The sequence below is a fragment of the Coregonus lavaretus genome, assembly GCF_964263955.1.
Source record: "Coregonus lavaretus genome assembly, chromosome: 4".
Taxonomy (NCBI): Eukaryota; Metazoa; Chordata; class Actinopteri; order Salmoniformes; family Salmonidae; genus Coregonus; species Coregonus lavaretus.
The window spans coordinates 12603364-12622762 of record NC_139991.1 but is presented as its reverse complement, the minus strand read 5'-3'; the positions used below and the strand labels follow the sequence as shown (position 1 = coordinate 12622762).

The window sequence follows — 19399 nt, the reverse complement described above, 5'->3', positions numbered from 1 at the left end:
TCCCATCTCTATATGGGCCAAGATAAACACTGGTTTTTACCTGTCCTGGCAAGTCCTCAGCACTCACACCTTCTAACATGTACACAACCTCAGTTTCTCACAGTCAGGTCAGATTCACATTTTTGTTACTATTAATAATTTCATCCTGGCCCACATATTTGGCACTTTTATTGTCAACAGAGTACCTTGTCTTTCCTCTGAGTGGCAGCCTTGGAGCTAGGGACAGGGGAAGGTGGGAGGGGACATTGACATGGAGTTCTCCCAACATGGAAACCTCACTGCTCCTGATTGGTTGATTTTCCCAAATTTGGGCATGCAGTAGTCAATCAGTTGCTCCACACTCCATATCACACATTGTGACAGGGTGCAGAGGAATCTATCTTCTCCTTGTTAACAGAAACCACTGTCTGAGGTAAGGGTACGTTTGTCTGTTTTTCACACATACTTTCGGAAGGTATAGTACCTCTTTTATAACCCCTGCTGTGGGTCAGCAGATTGGCTGAGGACAATAGTGTGCTGTGACCTCATGGGGATGGAGAAGGAAGTGAAACTGATCCAGAGGTATGCAGGCCCAGAGAGCAAGTGCTATTGACACTGCCCCGTGGTCAATATTGTAACTGGTAAACAACCATGGTTCATGTGCCATAAGGAAAAGCTTAGGAAATACAAAAAAAACTGCTAGTAGCTAGCCCTTTCTTTATTAAAAGAAACATAGTTTATCTTCTTGAAGTGAAAGTTAGCTAGTATACGATGCAATTGATTTTATAACACATTTATTGCAGAACTTAGACAGCATTCCTTAGCTAATTCAATAGAGACAATAAAGCTTCTATAAACATTGGGTTGATCATTAAACTCAGGTGTAGACAGATCCATCTCAGATAGGCCTAGTCAGTGAGAGATTCAGCAGAGGAATGTTGAATCTGAATCTATTGAGATGTAACTAATGTGAGACTACTTTCAGATCTATGCAGGTCAGAACACCAAGTACCACTGACTGTGACTGATTTCTCATCACTGTGTGCGTTTCTACTAATCACCAGTGAACACCATGGCATGTAGCATTCATTTGACACAGGGGGTTAATTACTTTTATTGGAAATCAAACACCAGATTCATATTGGCAGCTGTCTGGCACAATAAATTAGGCTTGTTTTTCTAACTACATAAAAACGAGTAGATCTAATCTAAGACTAAATGATGAGACAGAGTTAGCATGGAGAGTCATAGAGCCCTTTCATCACAATCATTTCCAGTTATGTAAAAGGCCATTACCAATGTGAATGGGAAGGTACAGAGTAAGGCAAAGCCACAGAGTCAGGGACATTCAGAATCTAATAAGTCTGGTTAGGCCTAGCAGAGTGAATTATTTTAACGGTGGTTATTATCCCAGCAAAATGAGTTAAGCCCATTAAGAGGATGATCATTCTGCATGAGGATGTCCATTTGCCTTTATCAGTTCCCTCAACTAAGCACTGCAGCCATGCCAGCTTCAATTCAAAACATTTTGTGGGAAATTATCCATGCAGAGCTACAAAAACCATTTGGAGCACTGAAAAGCTTCTAGTCATTCAATGAGAAAATGGGAAAACCTGCAGGGTACCGCCTGGCTACCCAGCCCTGAGCCCTCCCATCTCATCTCATCGCTGACTGGCAAGCCTTACTTCAGCGAAGAAAACACTCCTCTACTCTGTACTTTATACATTCTCTCCAATCTCCTTTAGCAGAGTAACTGACTGTCTGACAGGCTGAGTTTACCTCATTAGGCTGGTTTTATGGCCGGACTGAAACATATCTCAACCACACAGGCAGGGACTCTTTTACAGGTGGATCAACTCTGCCTAGCTTGCCCCTGTGGGAACAATCGGACCCTCTTCACTCCTCATCCAGGCCCACACTGCAGACGGCCAGCTCTAAAGCCCTGAGACACTGCTGGGCACTGGGCACAGAGTGGCCCTGGCAGGTCCCAACACACTCCATGGGAAGTAAACACAAGGCCTGAACCTTGGCACTGTGTCACCCTGGCAGGGGGGAGACGCTTGAGGACACAGAGAGGCTGGGCAGCATACAACAGCCAAGACACGATGCTTCTTCTGACACAGCACATTACAATGCAGTGTTGTACCACACACCTCCAGCCACAAGGTCGCGCTGCTCCAAAGCAGAGGCTAGCCAACAGCTAATTAGAGAGGCCTGAAAGGAGAGGGGCCCTGGGACCATAATGAGGGGTTTAGCTGGACGAGATGGCAACTCTCTCACACACTTTGTTCTCCAGGCTTAGAAGAGGAATCACTCCTCTGATAGAGAATGTTGATGCTGTTCCTAAGATGAGACTGTAGTCAGCCCACTGGGCATACACCGGTTGAATCAACGTTGTTTCCATGTAATTTCAATGAAATTACGTTGCACCAACGTGGAACAGACGTTGAAATTATGTCTGTGCCCAGTGGGAGGGGAGACATGCAATGCCAGACACAGACCAAAAACCTATGACCAAGTAAACAAATGAGATGCTTGGTCTTCAGCCATCTAATCCAACTGAAGTCTCCTGGTGTCCAAGTAGGCCCTTTACAGAATGGCCATCTCAGCAGCTCTCCTCTCATAAATCTCCTCTGTTGCCCCTTTTTATGGCCAGACATTAATAGCTTGTATAGTAGAAACGTTGCTCTTGGTTACGGTGCGATAAACACTCATCAACACTCTCACTCCTGTTTGTCATTGTTCCAGGCAGTGCCAACAGCAGTCCAAGCAGTAAGAGAGGCCTGGGGGAGAGGAAGAGGAGGGAGCCATTCAAGTGTGTCCACATCAGCACTTCCATTACTCCAATGGCACAAAATTAGCCAACTGATAAATATTTATAAACAATGATTTGATGTAATTCATCAAATAAATTGCTGTTTTATGGCCCCCTCCAACCATCACAATGAAATGACTTTCAAAGGCACTTATCTTGGGATCAATACAGACAGAGATTTGCTGTGGCAAAATAAAAAGTTGGAAGTTATCTGGAACAAGGGGGATGAGGATCGGAGGGAGAATCAATGAGGAGTCCTGCAACTTCAGGGGAAATAATTAATGCCCATAGATCCAGCCCCTGCATGCCGTATCCAAATCGCTCACTACTTGACTGCCATCCAAAGCAATCAAGGGTCACCTCCCTGTGAACTGCATACACAAACAGGATGGTGCTAGGAGAGGAGGGGATAAGGCCTGTCTGTGTTTTGGCACCGAACACTGACTGTCCACCCCTCTTTGTCTTTCGCTGCTCTTCATCCCCATCCATAGACTACAACACTGTCACCTCCTTATTCAGATTAATCGCTTGCTACTTCAACAACAACTTCTTCCAATGACAGTATGTACACCAAATGATCTTGTCAATGACTTGTTAGTCCCTGACTAACAACGATAGCCTACAGCGCCTGCTGAAAGGAATGAGTAGATCATGTAAATGTACCACCAGGCCCATAGACAGTGGTGACAAGCAGTCCCCTCTGTTATTTACCTCAGGATCAGAGGAGTTGAGTCTGCTGGAGTGCCATGACCCTTGCACTAGCTTGGCATAAGTACCCTTCAGTTGCCTGGAAAACAAAACTTGACACTTCCAGGACAACACACAATGTTCTGTCCTGTTGCCCATTTCCCCTTTTGTCCGCCTGAACTCACTCACACGTTTATCCACCATCCATTTCAACTGGGTGCATTTAGTAAAGCAGTCACGCTCAAGGACAACATCAACAAAAGTATAATGCACCTCTGAATACGTCAGTTCCAACATTTGGTTTGTTAACATCCTCTAATGAGCTTTGCCTCAATATGTATTGGAAAACTGTCTCTGGAACCCTGGGACAGAAGCACACTTCAGTCCTAATCTGGAGGAGATGACTAGATGGCAAGCCTGTGACAGTGCTGTGTTCTCCTTGCTTGCACTTGGAATACTATGACACACAAAAACATTTCTCTCTCTTTTACCACAAAGAGAGAGAGAAAGAGAGTGTTAGCGAGAGAGAGAGAAAGGGAGAGAGAGAGGAAGGAGAGAGTAAGCGAGAGAGTGAAAAAACATTTACATTTTAGTCATTTAGCAGACGCACTTATCCAGAGCGACTTACAGTTAGTGAATGCATACGTTTTTTTTAAAAGTTTTTTTTTTCATACTGGGCCCCCGTGGGAAACTAACCCACATCCCTGCCGGCCAAACCCTCCCCTACCTTGGACGACGCTGGACCAATTGTGCACCGCCCATGGGTCTCCCGGTTGCGGCCGGCTGCGACAGAGCCTGGACTCGAACCAGGATCTCTAGTGGCATAGCTAGCACTGCGATGCAGTGCATTAGACCACTGCGCCACTCTGGAGTCAATTAACTGGATCCAGCACTAGAGAACTTGCTAAATTGTATCAACTAGCCTATTCTGGGCTCTCAGAGTTTCCAGACAGCTGACGTTTACACTGGATATATGGGATCATCAGATCATGATATTTTTACACTGGATAATCGGATCATCAGATCATGATATTTTGCTCTTTCACACTGAGTCTAGGTGATTATCGAAACTGGGAGAGTGTTTGATTTTTTTTTCTAATATTGTGAGGAACTAATATCATTTGCAATGGATGTTAAAAAAGCAGACTTCGTTTGACTTACTGTGTGAGGTGAAGAACAATGTACTATGAAGCTCAGCTTATTAATGGTGGACATGGTGAGTTTAGACAATCAGAAATCAGTCATCCCTAAATGGCCACTTTCCTACATTTGCGCGCAGCAGGCCAGGTAGTCCTACTTCTATGCGTGCTCAGGCGCGCGCTCCCTCAACGTTATCAGGACAGAGAAACCAGACACACCGTCATTGCTCACATGGAGCACTCCAAACAAAAGACGATGAAAAATTTGACAAAACTCGTAAATGATGGTTATGAAATAAACCAAAACTTGTTTCTCACTAGTGTAGCAGGTTGTGAACCCTGCAAACAATGTTTCCACTCAGAGAATGAGAACGATAAATGACTGTAATTAAGACATTAACAGAAATTAATGTAACCAAATGACGGGGATGAATGGTACATTTACTAGGCCTACTGGTGACATAATGGGGAATTTATACAAATAAACAATTAAAGGGCAAACAATTCACACAATGAAACAATGAATGCGGAAGACAGCTGAGCCCATTCTGGAGAACTGAGTGCATGCATCGAGAGAGACGCATCATATCTTCGCCCAACACCCCTCCCCTTCTTCTTGTCTCAACATTTTAAATTATACTCAAGACACATCATCTTCATGCATATTTGAGACCCTTTTCACTGACAGCCGCAACTCAATAATCAGCTAGGCCTATTGCCACGTGCGCTGCCCAAATTGCGGACTTCCCAAATAGGCATAGGCCTATGCACTTTAAAGAAGCTAATGATCATCTGTGGCTAAGTCATGCTCTCTGGTGAAGTATTTCAAATGATTTTATTTAGACAGGAGTAATTATATAATTTTGGCAAAACATCAATTTACTTTAGAGCACATACTGTATGTCGAACTCATTCCGCAGAGGGCCGAGTGTCTGTGGGTTTTCACTCCTCCCTTGTACTTGATTGATGAATTAAGGTCACTAATTAGTAAAGAACTCCACCTGGTTGTCTAGGTCTTAATTGAAAGGAAAAACCAAAAACTCGCAGACACTAGGCCCTCCATGGAATGAGTTTGACACCCCTGCTTTAGAGGAAGCCGGCATCCGAACAGTCCACTGTGAACCCGCCAACTTTCCTTTCCAATTCCCAAGTGGCTGAAACCAGAGATCTGTATATAATGATGAGATGCTCATGCCTCCGCCCTAACAATGGGAGTCGTTGTCCCAAAGGCGGGAAGGCAGGCGACAAGCTTAGGTCTGCATATTATTCCCATAGAAATGCATTAGGCTTATTCTGGACACATTTTGTCGAGTGAGCCCTTCCTCTCTGATGAAACTACAGCATCTCACCGGAGAAAGCATCCAAGCGAGCAAAACAGCGCCCCTCTGTCTTACTATATGTAGCCCATGTATCTGATTCTGTCTGGCCAGAAATAGTATGACATGCCATACTCTTTTTGTCCAGACAGCATCAGATACTGTACATGGTCTACACATACAGAGACAGAGGGGCACTGTTTCGATCGCTCAGATGCTTTATCTGAGATTGATGCGTCTTTCTGTCGGCGCACATCTAAGTCAAATAATGATCAATATTTCAATATTTCATTTGGACGGGCAAGGAGGTACGGTAGGGCGGGCCAGGCCCCCTAAGGACCGCCCATAATGCCGGCCCTGCTCTCTCCTCTCTAGACACAGAGAGACTCAGAGCAGGCAGACAAGGAGGAAGCTCAGTCCAGGTCCCAGAATTCAATTCTCATGCTCAGATGAGCCTCTCCATCTTGATTGCGGACTATTTGCAGGCTGTAATTGGGAGATGTGACATGATGCCTTGGTCTTATCCAGCCAGCCAATCAGAAGGGCTCGAGCCAGGGCTTCATTTGCCAGAGTAATGAGGTGACTCCTAGGGCCTATAACATTACTGCCTGAGACGGCCGCAGGCACCCCGTCCCCACCACGCCACACTGATGATATTGTCATACAGTATCTACGAGAGCTATAAACATGAATATTGATAACACCAGGCAAAATCTCATCTGTGGTGGGACGGCAGAAAATACTACAGAATATGGGATGACAGATGAGTAACAGAGAGAGAGAACCCTTGTTTTCCTCATACCCTGTATTCATTCATCCTTATCTTAATCTGATATCAGCACAAAAATACATTACAGGCAAACAGATAATCTAAAAGCCTTTTCATCTGGACTGCTATCAGCACAAAACTCACCAGAAACACAGTGAATGATACACATAGCTCCTATGCTCTGCCCAGACCCAGGCCTGTTAGGTAGTGTCCCCTCCCCTCCGCTGCTCTGCCCAGACCCAGGCCTGTTAGGTAGTGTCCCCTCCCCTCCGCTGCTCTGCCCAGACCCAGGCCTGTTAGGTAGTGTCCCCTCCCCTCCGCTGCTCTGCCCAGACCCAGGCCTGTTAGGTAGTGTCCCCTCCCCTCCGCTGCTCTGCCCAGACCCAGGCCTGTTAGGTAGTGTCCCCTCCCCTCTGCTGCTCTGCCCAGACCCAGGCCTGTTAGGTAGTGTCCCCTCCCCTCTGCTGCTCTGCCCAGACCCAGGCCTGTTAGGTAGTGTCCCCTCCCCTCTGCTGCTCTGCCCAGACCCAGAGCTGTTAGGTAGTGTCCCCTCCCCTCTGCTGCTCTGCCCAGACCCAGAGCTGTTAGGTAGTGTCCCCTCCCCTCCGCTGCTCTGCCCAGACCCAGGCCTGTTAGGGAGTGTCCCATGGTTGCTAGGCTCTGGGCTGGCTGAAGGCTCCCTGCCTCCCTGCCTGGCCTCCCAATAATCCTGCTCAGCTCAGAGTAGAGAGGGTAGTGGAGAGGTAGGGGAGGAGAGGGGAGTGGAGGGTTTATAGACTTAGGAGAGGGGAGTGGAGGAGAGGGGAGTGGAGTGGAGTGGAGTGGAGGGGAGGGGAGGGGAGGGGAGTGGAGGAGAGGAGAGGGGAGTGGAGGGGAGGAGAGGGGAGTGAAGGGGAGGAGAGTAGCGGGGAGTAGATGGTAGGGGAGTAGAGGGGAGGAGAGAGAAGAGTACAGATGTAGAATCTTAATTTGATCACTATTTTGTTGCTGAGAATTTTCCTGCACAGCAGCAAATGCAAACTTGTAGTGTATTCAAGGTTCAAGGCTTCAAATGTTTGTAATTTCCACTTTAAAATGTCAGATTTGATTTGCCTTAACAAAAAATTTATCAACCCCTACAAAAAATGTAATGAATTATAACCGAATCTCATCATGGACAACTTTAGCATTTTAGCTAAAGTAGGGTGGTTGGTCGGTGTGTATAACGCGAATGTCTAGCGACCCGAAGGTTGGGAGTTTGAATCTCATCATGGACAACTTTAGCATGGATGGGTGGGCGTATAACGCGAACGTCTAACAACCCAAAGGTTGTGAGTTGAAATCTCATCACGGACAACTTTAGCTAATTAGCAACTTTTCAACTACTTACTACTTTTTAGCTACTTTGCAACTACTTAGCATGTTAGCTAACCCTAACCCTAACCTTAACCCTTTTAGCTAACCCTTCTCTTAACCCTAAACTTAAACCTTTTAGCTAACCCTTCCCCTAGATTTGTGTGTATTGTTGTGTATTGTTAGATATTACTGCACTGTTGGAGCTAGGAACACAAGTATTTCGCTACACCAGCAACAACATCTGCTAAATATGTCTATGCAACCAATCAAATTTGATTTGATTTGATTAGTATTTCCTGCTGCTGCAGGATTATTTTACTGTTGTAGCAAACTGGCTCAAATTAAGATCCTACATCTGTAGGGGAGTTTAGGGGAGTAAATGGGATGGGAGCGGAGTAGAGGGAGGAGAGGGAAGAGTAGGGGAGTAGAGGGGAGTAGAGGGGAGAGAGTAGAGGGAGGGGAGGAGAGGGAAGAGTAGGGGAGTTTAGGGGAGTAGAGGGGAGAGAGGGGAGTAGAGGGAAGAGTAGGGGGGTTTAGGGGAGTAGAGGGGAGGGGAGTAGAGGGAAGAGTAGGGGAGTTTAGGAGAGTAGAGGGGAGGGGAGGAGAGGGAAGAGTAGGGGAGTTTAAGGGAGTAGAGGGGAGGGGAGGAGAGGGAGGAGAGGGGAGTTTAGGGGAGTAGAGGGAAGAGTAGGGGAGTTTAGGGGAGTAGAGGGGAGGGGAGGAGAGGGGAGTTTAGGGGAGTTTAGGGAAGGGGAGGAGAGGGAGGAGAAGGGAGTTGAGGGGAGTAGAGGGGAGTTTAGGGGAGTAGAGGGGAGTTTAAGGGAGTTTAGGGTAGTAGAGGGGAGTTTAGGGGAGTAGAGGGGAGTTTAGGGGAGGGCAGCAGGGGGCTGGTAGAGTCAGGCGAGTGCAGTCAGCCGCAGCCAGACAAGATGAAGCCGTCAAGAGGCCTTAAAGACTAAACTGAAAGACCAACTACAGACCAAATACATACTGTATACTAAGAAATGTGCTCGCTGACAGAAATCGCAAGTAAACACAGACATCTCCTAAAAGCTGTAGCACCAGTTAAGCAGCTCCAGATTTCACAGATTATGAAAAGAGTTTGAAACGGACATACAGTAGCTATGCCAAGAAGGCATTGCCAAGAGAAGGCTTTTTTCAATGTGTTAAACTTCTACAGTGTTGTAGACAACATTTAATTTATGTAATGCAGGTGGTGCCTTATCTCAGAGCCTTCCGGCAGTTCCTACCAGATAGGAAGAAGAAGGAATAATGTGAGCGTGGGTTTTTGGATGATAAAGGCAGAGTCAGCAGTTTGGAAAATGAGCAGAATCTCACTGAGGTGTCTGGGGTCCTGGTGAAGTGGAGAATGAGAGAGAGAGATTAAGTATTTTATCCCATGTCAGAGACCTGGCTAGTGTTCCAGACCACTTCTCTCCAAGTTTACACTTCCTACATGATCTGGAAGTCGCTGCCCAACACAGACACAGGATCAAAGGACAACTGTGTCAAGGCTGGAACAAGGACACAGACAGGACACAGACAGGATGATCATATAGGAAGACATACATTGAATGACATTCCTCTCAGGTCACAGACATCCTGTACTACTCTGTACTCAGCAACACCTTCTGGTCTCATCCATCCGTCTCATCCATCTCATCCGACAACAGGAATGCATCCATCTCATCCGACAACAGGAATGCTGGGAGATCTTGGGTCATCTCTCTATACAGGCCGATGTGCTGAAGTGATTTAATCAGATCATTTCAAGCTAACGAGACTGTAGTTGTATTCATGATGTCCGGGTAATAAGGGTTAAGTCAACCTAATAAATCAAATAAAACTAATTACGTTGTGGATTAATTCAATAACCTTTCTCAGCCAGGTTACAGCAAAATTACAAGAAAAGACACAAATTAACCTTGAGGAATTCACTAAAAGTTTAAGTTAATTGATGTTTCACTGACAGATGACAAATGTTCTTGACTGAGATGAGAGAGGGCTATGTCCTCGTTTGCCAAAATAAACCTGTTAATTATTTGCTTTTATCTCCCAGACCTTTCTGAAATCAAGCCATGCTCAATCAATGTTGGCTTGCAATTAAATGGTCTTATTAAAGTAAACTCTGGACTCATACTTGGAGGTAATAATAATAAATAACAAACTGTGGATCAGGGAGAACGCAGCAGAATTCAATTGTCTCCTTTCAGGGAGCCGGCCATGCTGGAATAATAGTCTGAGTCCTGAAAACAATCCATGGTTCTTCTGAAATATGGAGCTCTGTGTGGAACGAATGGCCAGCAGCTAAAGGAACTAGCAATCCTGTTTACACTACTACTCCCCCTAGCTCTCCATTTCACTCACTGCTCTGCTCACTGCTGTTCTCATGTGAAGGCCATTGGTCATCTGTGTTTACTGCAGTACAGGATTATTACACACACACGCATGCACACACTCGCACATGCACACACACACACACACACACACAAACTTCTGCGCTTACAAGCACTCAGAGCAGTTTTGTACTCGTCTCATCAGATTAAATATGTTTCCCTCCACTTGTGAGATAAGTATGTGGAGCTGGTGACCGGGAGAGGAGAGAAGTGGTGGGCATGGAGGAGGCTCTCGTTCATCTCTACAGTTAACTGCATTAATCATTGAAATTCCTACCCAAAACACTGGCAGGGCTGTCACAACATGAGCAGATTTACAGCAGGTACCATGCATTGCTAATGGGGACGGCGCTCCACTGTGCTGTCTCACAGCCCACTAGTACAGTACAGAACAACACATGGAGAATGTGTCTGTCTCCATGAGGTCAGGTGAGAAATATACACCACGCTTCAGGGGCTGGAAGGACAATTTACAGGCTGCTTCTGCTCCCAATGCCTGAGAGACCCAGGCTCCTAACACAGCCTAACACAGCCTAACAGAGCGGAGCAGCACCACGACCACCTCACAGGTCAGAGGTGACAGATTTTCCCCATCAAAAGAACAATAAGTCACTCCCCCCCCCCCCCCGCTGAGAGAACATGACAAAAGGACTCGACCATCGGAACGTCTGAAAAAGAGCTGAAACAGAAGTGAAAAACGCTGCTCTACATTGAGAAGTCAGCGTTGACTTTTGATCAAACATGCCGTCTAATCTCCCACAGCACAGTAATAGGCGACTGACTGAACGGCAGATCATTAGAAGCAGACAAGGGGCATCAGTTGATCTGAGTAACGTTCAACAGAACAGCTTACATCTGGGAAACAACGCTTTGTTCTGTTGTTTCTCAACCCAGCAGTCAGCTACAATCCATAAACTGACACACAGCAGCATGCGCTGGCCTTGACATTATTCAAATGCGTCTCTATCAATCTTATGACAAACAGTGTCATGTAAAACACATAATTGCATCAAAACAAATGGTTCCTACCTGCAGGCTTTCAGCATTCCTATACAGGAACAGTTATCAGTTTCCATATTGACGTTGAGCTTTTGGTTCTCACCAGTGCCTTTTAAATAATAATCTTCTCTCCAGTGGTCTCCAGGTCTTTCAATGGCTTGGCTCTGTTATTCCTCTCTGTGTCAATGTTCCGGTCTGCAATCTGCCTTTCACATCTGCCTCAAGAGGACAGGAGGGTGACTGGCAAATCGAACACACACACACTCGAGCGAACACACGCTCATACACACACACACACACAAAATTGCATATGTTCACATTTGGCAATCTGTCTGATCTGATCCTCTTAATCCTCTGACATCAAAAATAAATCAAATATCAGATGAACACTAATCATTACGGCTAAACGTGAGTCACGTCAAACATGTATAGCTTGGCAACCTCTTAGCTGGACTCCAACGGTGTGTTGTGTGAACAAAATGTTTGTTTACAACAAAGAAAGAATGAAAGTGGAAGTCACATAACACAACTTGTTGAGCAAGATTAACACAAAATAGGTTGTGTGGAAGCTACTCCTTTTCAGCATCTGTGGTTGGTCTAGAAAGGTCTTCAGAGACATATGGAAGCGGTAGCTGTGTAAATAGAAAATAATCAATGTCCTCCACAGCCATGTACAATCCAATTCCACTGGCCACAGCACTGCAGCCTTCAACACAGGAGCAAGACGGGAGAGGGGAGTCTGCTCTGGTCTAGGTCTATTGGAATCTCACCAGAGTGAAAAGCAATCACAATAGATCAAAACAGAAAGCTACTGCTACATCAAGAATATAGCCTTCATCCCCTAACTGGGGTTATTTGCCTCTTGGCTGAGTACGGCTAGAGCAGGTCTATGATGTCTCACTGACAACACCAGTCATTCAGAGTCTCCTGTAATGGAGTGAGTGAGATGTAAAGGCCGGAGGTGTGTTGTTTAATGAGGGCACATACAGCCCTGCATGGGCGGAGCGGAGGAGAGGAGTGGGCTGTGTGGTAGCCCCTCCTGTCGTTCTGTTGTTCTCCCTCCCTGGGCTGAGCCTGGGCCTGGGGGAGACAGTGATGAAGGGCACTGCACATCTGGAACGGAGCTCCACACACCATCACACTGCTCCACACCATCACCTACCATCACACACATCCATCACGTCAGGAGGGGGCGGCACCGCCCGTCCAAGGTGTCGTTGTTGTTTCTCCATGTCGTTTAGAAAACGTTTCCTCTCGGCTCCGCTGAGTAGAAACTGTCAAGGGCATAATATCACCACATCTCCAAGCCTGGCCTACGGCGAGAGGGTTTGAAATATCAAAAGTGACGCGAGGATCACTTTAACAGGCTAACTCTATCCCCCTATACATACAGTGGAAGGATACCAGACAAGAGGATCATGGTTTTATTCTATTGTAGGCCTCGGAGTAGGGAATCTGTATCTGAGCTAATCCCTCTTTTTCCAAAAGCATTTCCTGGCTGCCATGTAAACAGACAGGGATCATGTCCTGGGGCTGAGGGAGAGGAGATAAAGATGGATCATGTGACAATCCGATTCAGCTCCCCTCATGTTGTGGAACATGTCCAATCCTCTTACAGTACCACACACACACAGCTTTTATCCTGCTGCCACACACACACACACACACTCATCCAGACACACACACACAAAGGCACGCACGCGCACGCACACACACACACACACACACACACACACACACACAAATGCAATGTCCTTACACACACACACACATACACACAATGTCCTTACACACACAAACACACACACATGCTCACACATGTTCATCTACAATCCATTTATGATGGTGTCAAATCTATTAGGGATCTAGGTAGTAATTATAGCATGGTAATTATTGCAGAATAACTCATGTGTCATGTATTGACACGCTTTAAATAAATCTGTTCTCATCCTATAATACATCAGCCTAATATAGGATAACATTGCACTGTGCACAGGACAGGTGGAAATGTTGCTTGTTCACAGCACAGAGATAAGAGATGCCATGTGTTTATGGGTGGTGTATGAGGATAAGATATGAAGGACACTCCGTTAGATAACCTACAGATGTGTTCATGAGTTCCATGGTTGCCATGCCGCCGTGAGGTCGCCTAGGGGCAGAGAGGGAATATTGTCCATCATTTTGTATTTTTTTGTTTGTTTTTGTTGCATTTTTTAAACTATATTTTGGGGTTTTACTGCTCTGGGGGTTGATCACTTACATCTCGTGGTCTTGACGCTCAGAGTTGCAGAATTGGGATGAAAAGTCTATATTTTTGACTGTTTGGCTATCTTCTAGCTAGCTGGCTGTTTGGATTCAAATAATGCAGGCCCAGCTTTATGGTTTCATCTGTAGGGAAGAATTACAACAAGTACTGCATGCTGTGTCTAGAGATGGCAGAAGAGGCTCAAGGACTGTTCTTAACCACTGCCAAGATGTGGTGGCTTTTTGTGCTCTTTTTAGCAGCCATGGCATCACCCAGGTGGGTGCTACATGTTTAGCAATGGAGGACCAGTACCTACGGAGGAGCGGGCCCGATGGAGGAACTGACTGTCGGAGAAGCAGAAGTGGTGCACTGCTGAAGCGCTCCAGGCCTGTTTGTCAGACTTTCTTTGTTCCGTTCCGGCTGTACCATCGATGCCCCCTCTGCTGAAGCTACACTGCCTTTCCAATCCAAATTGCCTCAACTCCCAGCCTTTCATCCGAAGCCAAATAGAGATTCAATCTCCACCATCTCAATTTAAATGTGTTGTTTGTTTAGCTTTTTATGCGCTTTGAGATTATTTTCTGTAATGAAAAGCGCTATACAAGTTAAATAAATTATTATTTTTAAATAAATTATTATAGATGTGCCTTCAGCCATCTTAACTACATTCCATATTTACCATCAAGTTTAATTAGATATACCATGCATTATGCATTACGTGGTCCCGTGTGGCTCAGTTGATAGAGCATGCCGCTTGCAACGGCAGGGTTGTGGGTTTGATTTCCACAGGGGACCAGTACGAAGAAAAAAAAAAAGTATGAAAATGTATGCACTCACTACTGTAAGTCCTTTATGAATCACGCTGAGGCAAAAACACACATACTGGGAGAGAAAATTGATTAGTCTGTGGTAATTGTGCCACTGAGGAACGATTCCCTGAGGAAGTTTGAGGAGTCTGCGCCAGTGACCGAGGCAGAGGTCTTCTTCACACAACTCTGATTTAATGTTTACTGCGGCAGAGAGGGTTGTTTTTACCTCCACGCTGGCTTGGCTGAGTGTGTATAACATTCCCCCAGAGTCCCCCAGGGCATAGAATCTAAACGTACACAGATTTTTATGACTGCGCATCAACATCAAGAGGAGCAATTTCTCCTCCTCTTCCTCCCACTATCCATCTCCTTCACCCTCCGCCTCTCTCTCCTACCTCCTCCTTCCAACCCTCTCTAGCTAACTCATTCCCAATTAATCTCTCCATCTTTCCCTATTTCTCCATCCCTCCTCTCTCTCCTGCGCCCTTCTGCAGTTCTCATTACACTGACCCCAGGCTAAAGAGCAGAGCCACCCAGCCCCAGCTCCCACAGGGCCTTGCTCTAATACACACGGTTAACCCAACACAACGCCCCATTACCGCTACTGCACCGCACCGCTCAGTGGCACTGACACACAGGGCCCACCACCATGGAGACACAAACAGACACACGGCCCAAAGCAGCATCAGGGGCTAATAGACTGATAGGTTTTTCTCCAGTGGTAAGAATGACTGACTCACTGTAATCCTGTATAAAGTATTAAATATGGAAGAATATGATTATCAGTATATATTTCTGACTAAACATCTGCTTCTGACACATGTGGTCCAAACAGCTATCAAAGCACTGTAGAACGTACCACTGATGTATCAAAGAGCTGTCTGTCTCTCTCAATCTCTTCATTCAGCATTATGCCAAGCATTCACATACTGTGTGGGTACAAATTGGTTCACTAGATCCTTAGATCCTCTCCAGCTGTGTCTTTACCTTGTCCACCAAGGTCATCCTTTTACAAAGCAGTTGTAGCAGAACCATAGTTCATACAAATCAATCTCCAATAGGTGTGACAGAGAAAATGTCATCAGTCTCTTAGAGATTTTCATGTGATGCTTTTATAGATTTGATACCAAACCAGCAAAACGACAAAGTCAGTCAGGGTACTGTACGCAATACATTCCTTCAAATGATCCAGCAAGTAAGGGGTGAACAAAGTGAACAAATACATTCTGAGAAGTTATACTTGGCTGATAGAGAGCTATTGAATCCAGGGGCTATTTTCAGTCCTCTCTTGTAGAGGGTGTGGAGACTTAAGAGGCTTTGGAAGTCAGGCATCAGGAGTACCCAGCCATCTGGCCCATTGAGCCTGATGTCCAGCTGGACAGTCTTGAGGAAATAGTGAGCTGCCAGATATCTTACTAGGAGAGACAACCCTTCCCTGGTATTTCTCAGCAGCACAGGGTTGATCTAAATTATGTGGGAGTTGAAAGGTCATGGTCTTAATATTACAGGGAATCCACTCCCATTTCAAATAGCTTAACCTTCTGGTAGATATCACCAAGGCTATTATTGGAAATCCTTTATGGAAATTCAAGGAATTTCTATATCACATGTATACTGAACAGAAATATGAACGCAGCATGTAAAGTATTGGGCCAATGTTTCATGATCTGAAATAAAAGATCCCAGAAACTTTCCATATGCACAAAAAGCTTATTTCTCTCAAATGTTATGCACAAATTTGTTTACATCCCTGTTAATGAGCATTTATCATTTGCCAACATAATCCAGGTGTGGCATATCAAGCATGATCATTACACTGGTGCACTTTGTGCTGGGGACAATAAAAAGGCCACTCTAAAATGTTTTGTCACACAACACACAATGCCACAGATGTCTCAAGTTTTGAGGGAAACTTCTTTAGCCGAGCAGTAGCAAGTTTATTTTTTCATGGTGCACAAGACACCTGATTGGCGCCTGTCTCAGTGGACTAATCCATTGCGGAGGCCACGGGGATGGCTTAGTCCATCATTCTAAGACATGTGACACTGAAATTGTATATGGTTATATTCTGCAGAAATAATGGTGCAACACTAATAAATCTAATATTTTAAAACAAATGCGCTTTCTCCCGCGTTGGATATGGTTACTGTCCGCTGTTCTGAAACATAATCTTCAATGCACCGTAAAATTGGCGCTTTTCCCTATGTTGCTATGTGCATTGCAGCAAAATTAACCAGCATATTGGGATTGAGAGCAATGTGGCAGTGGCAGCAGCAGCAGAGACGAGGAAACAGCCCTTGCCTTAAACCCTATTCGGACGGGACTAGTTTTACTGGGGGTGGTCGGGTAATGTAATTATGTGCACAAGCACAAAACACCACATCTGTAATTTTAGTCCCGTCCGAATCTGCCATGTCAGTAATTTGTACAGGAGAGTAACAATTCCAGTCAGAATAACCTGCTGTTTTTTGGCGAACTCCAAGGTCCTCTGATAATACTAGTCCCGTGCGAATCGACATCCCTGTGTTTTGAGAGAAATGTCTGAGTTTGACAGGTGTTGCTCACGGTTTTAGCAAGAAAACAATAACTGATTCGATAAATTGAACGAAGTGCTGCACATAGCCTATATATGAAGGGCCTACATGTATCAACTTTCACAGTGAATGCTTTTGTTTATACGTTTTGTGCGTATGAATTGAATATTGTATCAGTAAAAAATATTGCACCTATTTAATGTAACCCTTGCTGTTAATAGATTGCAAAGCAGCATACAACTGACCTAAATGTTTGGAAATGATCAATTCACTTTTGCATCCATAGCCTCAAAAACGCATCTCAAGTGCACTGTTTAGCTCACATCTGAAGGTTGGGGGGCATTTAGGACGCCTACTGCAGATCGCTAAAATATCCTAATAATCACACTTCCTCAATTCAAATATTATGGCGACACTATAACAAAGATGGTTTAGAAACTTGGGATCCAAGCTCAAGTTATCAGTGTAGCCCTGTTATCGCCTGGACTTCAGTCATAACTGTCAATTTATTGGAAGAAAATAAAGAATTACAGGGGGCAATTTGGAAAAAACTAATCCTGTCCAAATCGTCGTCTGGAATAACGGACATTCTGGGGTAATAATTACATAACCAACGTTCTCTAGTAATACTAGTCCCGTGCAAATAGGGTTTAGCCTAATTGTCTAAGAAAATTGAGGAGAGGGCCTCCTGGGTGGCGCAGCGGTCTAAGGCACTGCATCGCAGTGCTTGAGGTGCCACTACAGACCCGGGTTTGATCCCAGGCTGTGTCACAGACGGCCGTGAGCGGGAGACCCATGAGGCGGCACACAATCGGCCCAGTGTTGTCCGGGTTAGGGGAGGGTTTGGCCGGCCGGGATTTCCTTGTCCCATCATGCTCTAGCGACTCCTTGTGGCGGGCCGGGCACCTGCAAGCTGACTGGGTCGTGTTTCGGTGGATGCATGCCTCTCCTGAGTCTGTATGGGAGTTGCAGCGATGGGACAAGACTGTAACTACCAATTGGGGAGAAAAAGGGGTAAATTTGAGGCGGGAGCAAACCCCAACCTAATTAGGTATATAATCAATAGCCTAACTGTTAAATGTGCCTGGCTTTATAAATCTTTTTTTTTGTTGACATTTTTAGTCATTTAGCAGACGCTCTTATCCAGAGCGAATTACAGTTAGTGAGTGCATACATTTTCATACTGGCCCCCCATGGGAATCGAACCCACAACCCTGGCATTGCAAACACCTTGCTCTACCAACTGAGCTACACGGGACCTGTATTCAGCCATAGATATCTGCAGAAATAAGACAGATCTTGCTTCTGTTGCCTGTTTGAGTGTTTGTTTAATTGCTGATTCTGTGAGCGCCAAGCCTCATGCAACGGCAAAATGTCAGATAAAGCAATTTCACAGATTTGGCTGTTTTGAATCTTTGCTATGCTGTAATAAAGGCTTTACAATTTTATTTTCGTTAGAACAGACTGGTAACACTTATAATTTATTTAGTGTTGTTTACACTGTTCCAAACAGGCAGAAAAATAATATTGTAATCTAACAGCACTTGTTTGTCACACATAATATGCACGCAGCTCTCGCTCCTATAACCTCCTTTCTCTTGGTCTCCTTCTTATTGTTATTATTACAATTATTATTATGATCATCATTATAATAATAAGCAATGTCGTTATCATTAGTAGGCTTTGTATAGTAGCCTTGTATAACCACCATTGAGCTGTAGGCCTAAGAGCGCATCCTGTTTAGTCTTAATACCGTAACATACTTAGGCCTATATTTCAATATATACCGTATCAATCAATCATTCATTTGTTCATGCCATCACACAGCATACGAGACATTCATGCTTTGAAATGCAATCAAGCATTTTAGATTTAATGAAATAACAAAGGGAGCTTTGAATCATTAGCCTAAACATTAAATAAACCACAATTCACAAATGCATGCAACTGTTTTTAGTCTGCTGTAATAAAGGCTTTTTATATCTTTTTTTTTCTCGTTAGAACAGACTCTGGTACACTTATTTATTTAGTGTTGTTTACACTGTTTCAAATGGTCTGATTTTCTTTTATATCGTAATCTAACAGCAACTGTTTGGCACACATAATACTCACGCAACCCTTGCTCCTATTCTTCCTTTTATCTGATCTCCAGTAGTTTCCACAACTAAGTCAAATGTCTTCCACAGATCTGACTTCCTGTTTCCCGCCTGAGCAACCAGTAAACATTTCTACATTTTTTGTTTCTTTTTCAAGTCCTCCGCATCCATTTTGCTGTTGACGTTACTGTGTTTGGAGTTTGTTATAACCAATTTATTTATGTGATTATGATATGCTATAGGTCAGGCCCTGTTGGTCACATGCATGCGATGCTTAAAT

At 44.8% G+C, this 19399-nt stretch overlaps 1 protein-coding gene across 1 annotated transcript in view; it reads right to left on the bottom strand.

Moving 5' to 3' along the window:
• The window catches only part of LOC311128206 (pleckstrin homology domain-containing family A member 7-like), a gene marked incomplete at its 5' end in the record, with an annotated part of 131164 nt that overhangs the window by 71891 nt on the left and 39874 nt on the right, over positions 1–19399 (bottom strand). The gene's annotated exons all lie outside the window — the stretch shown is intronic.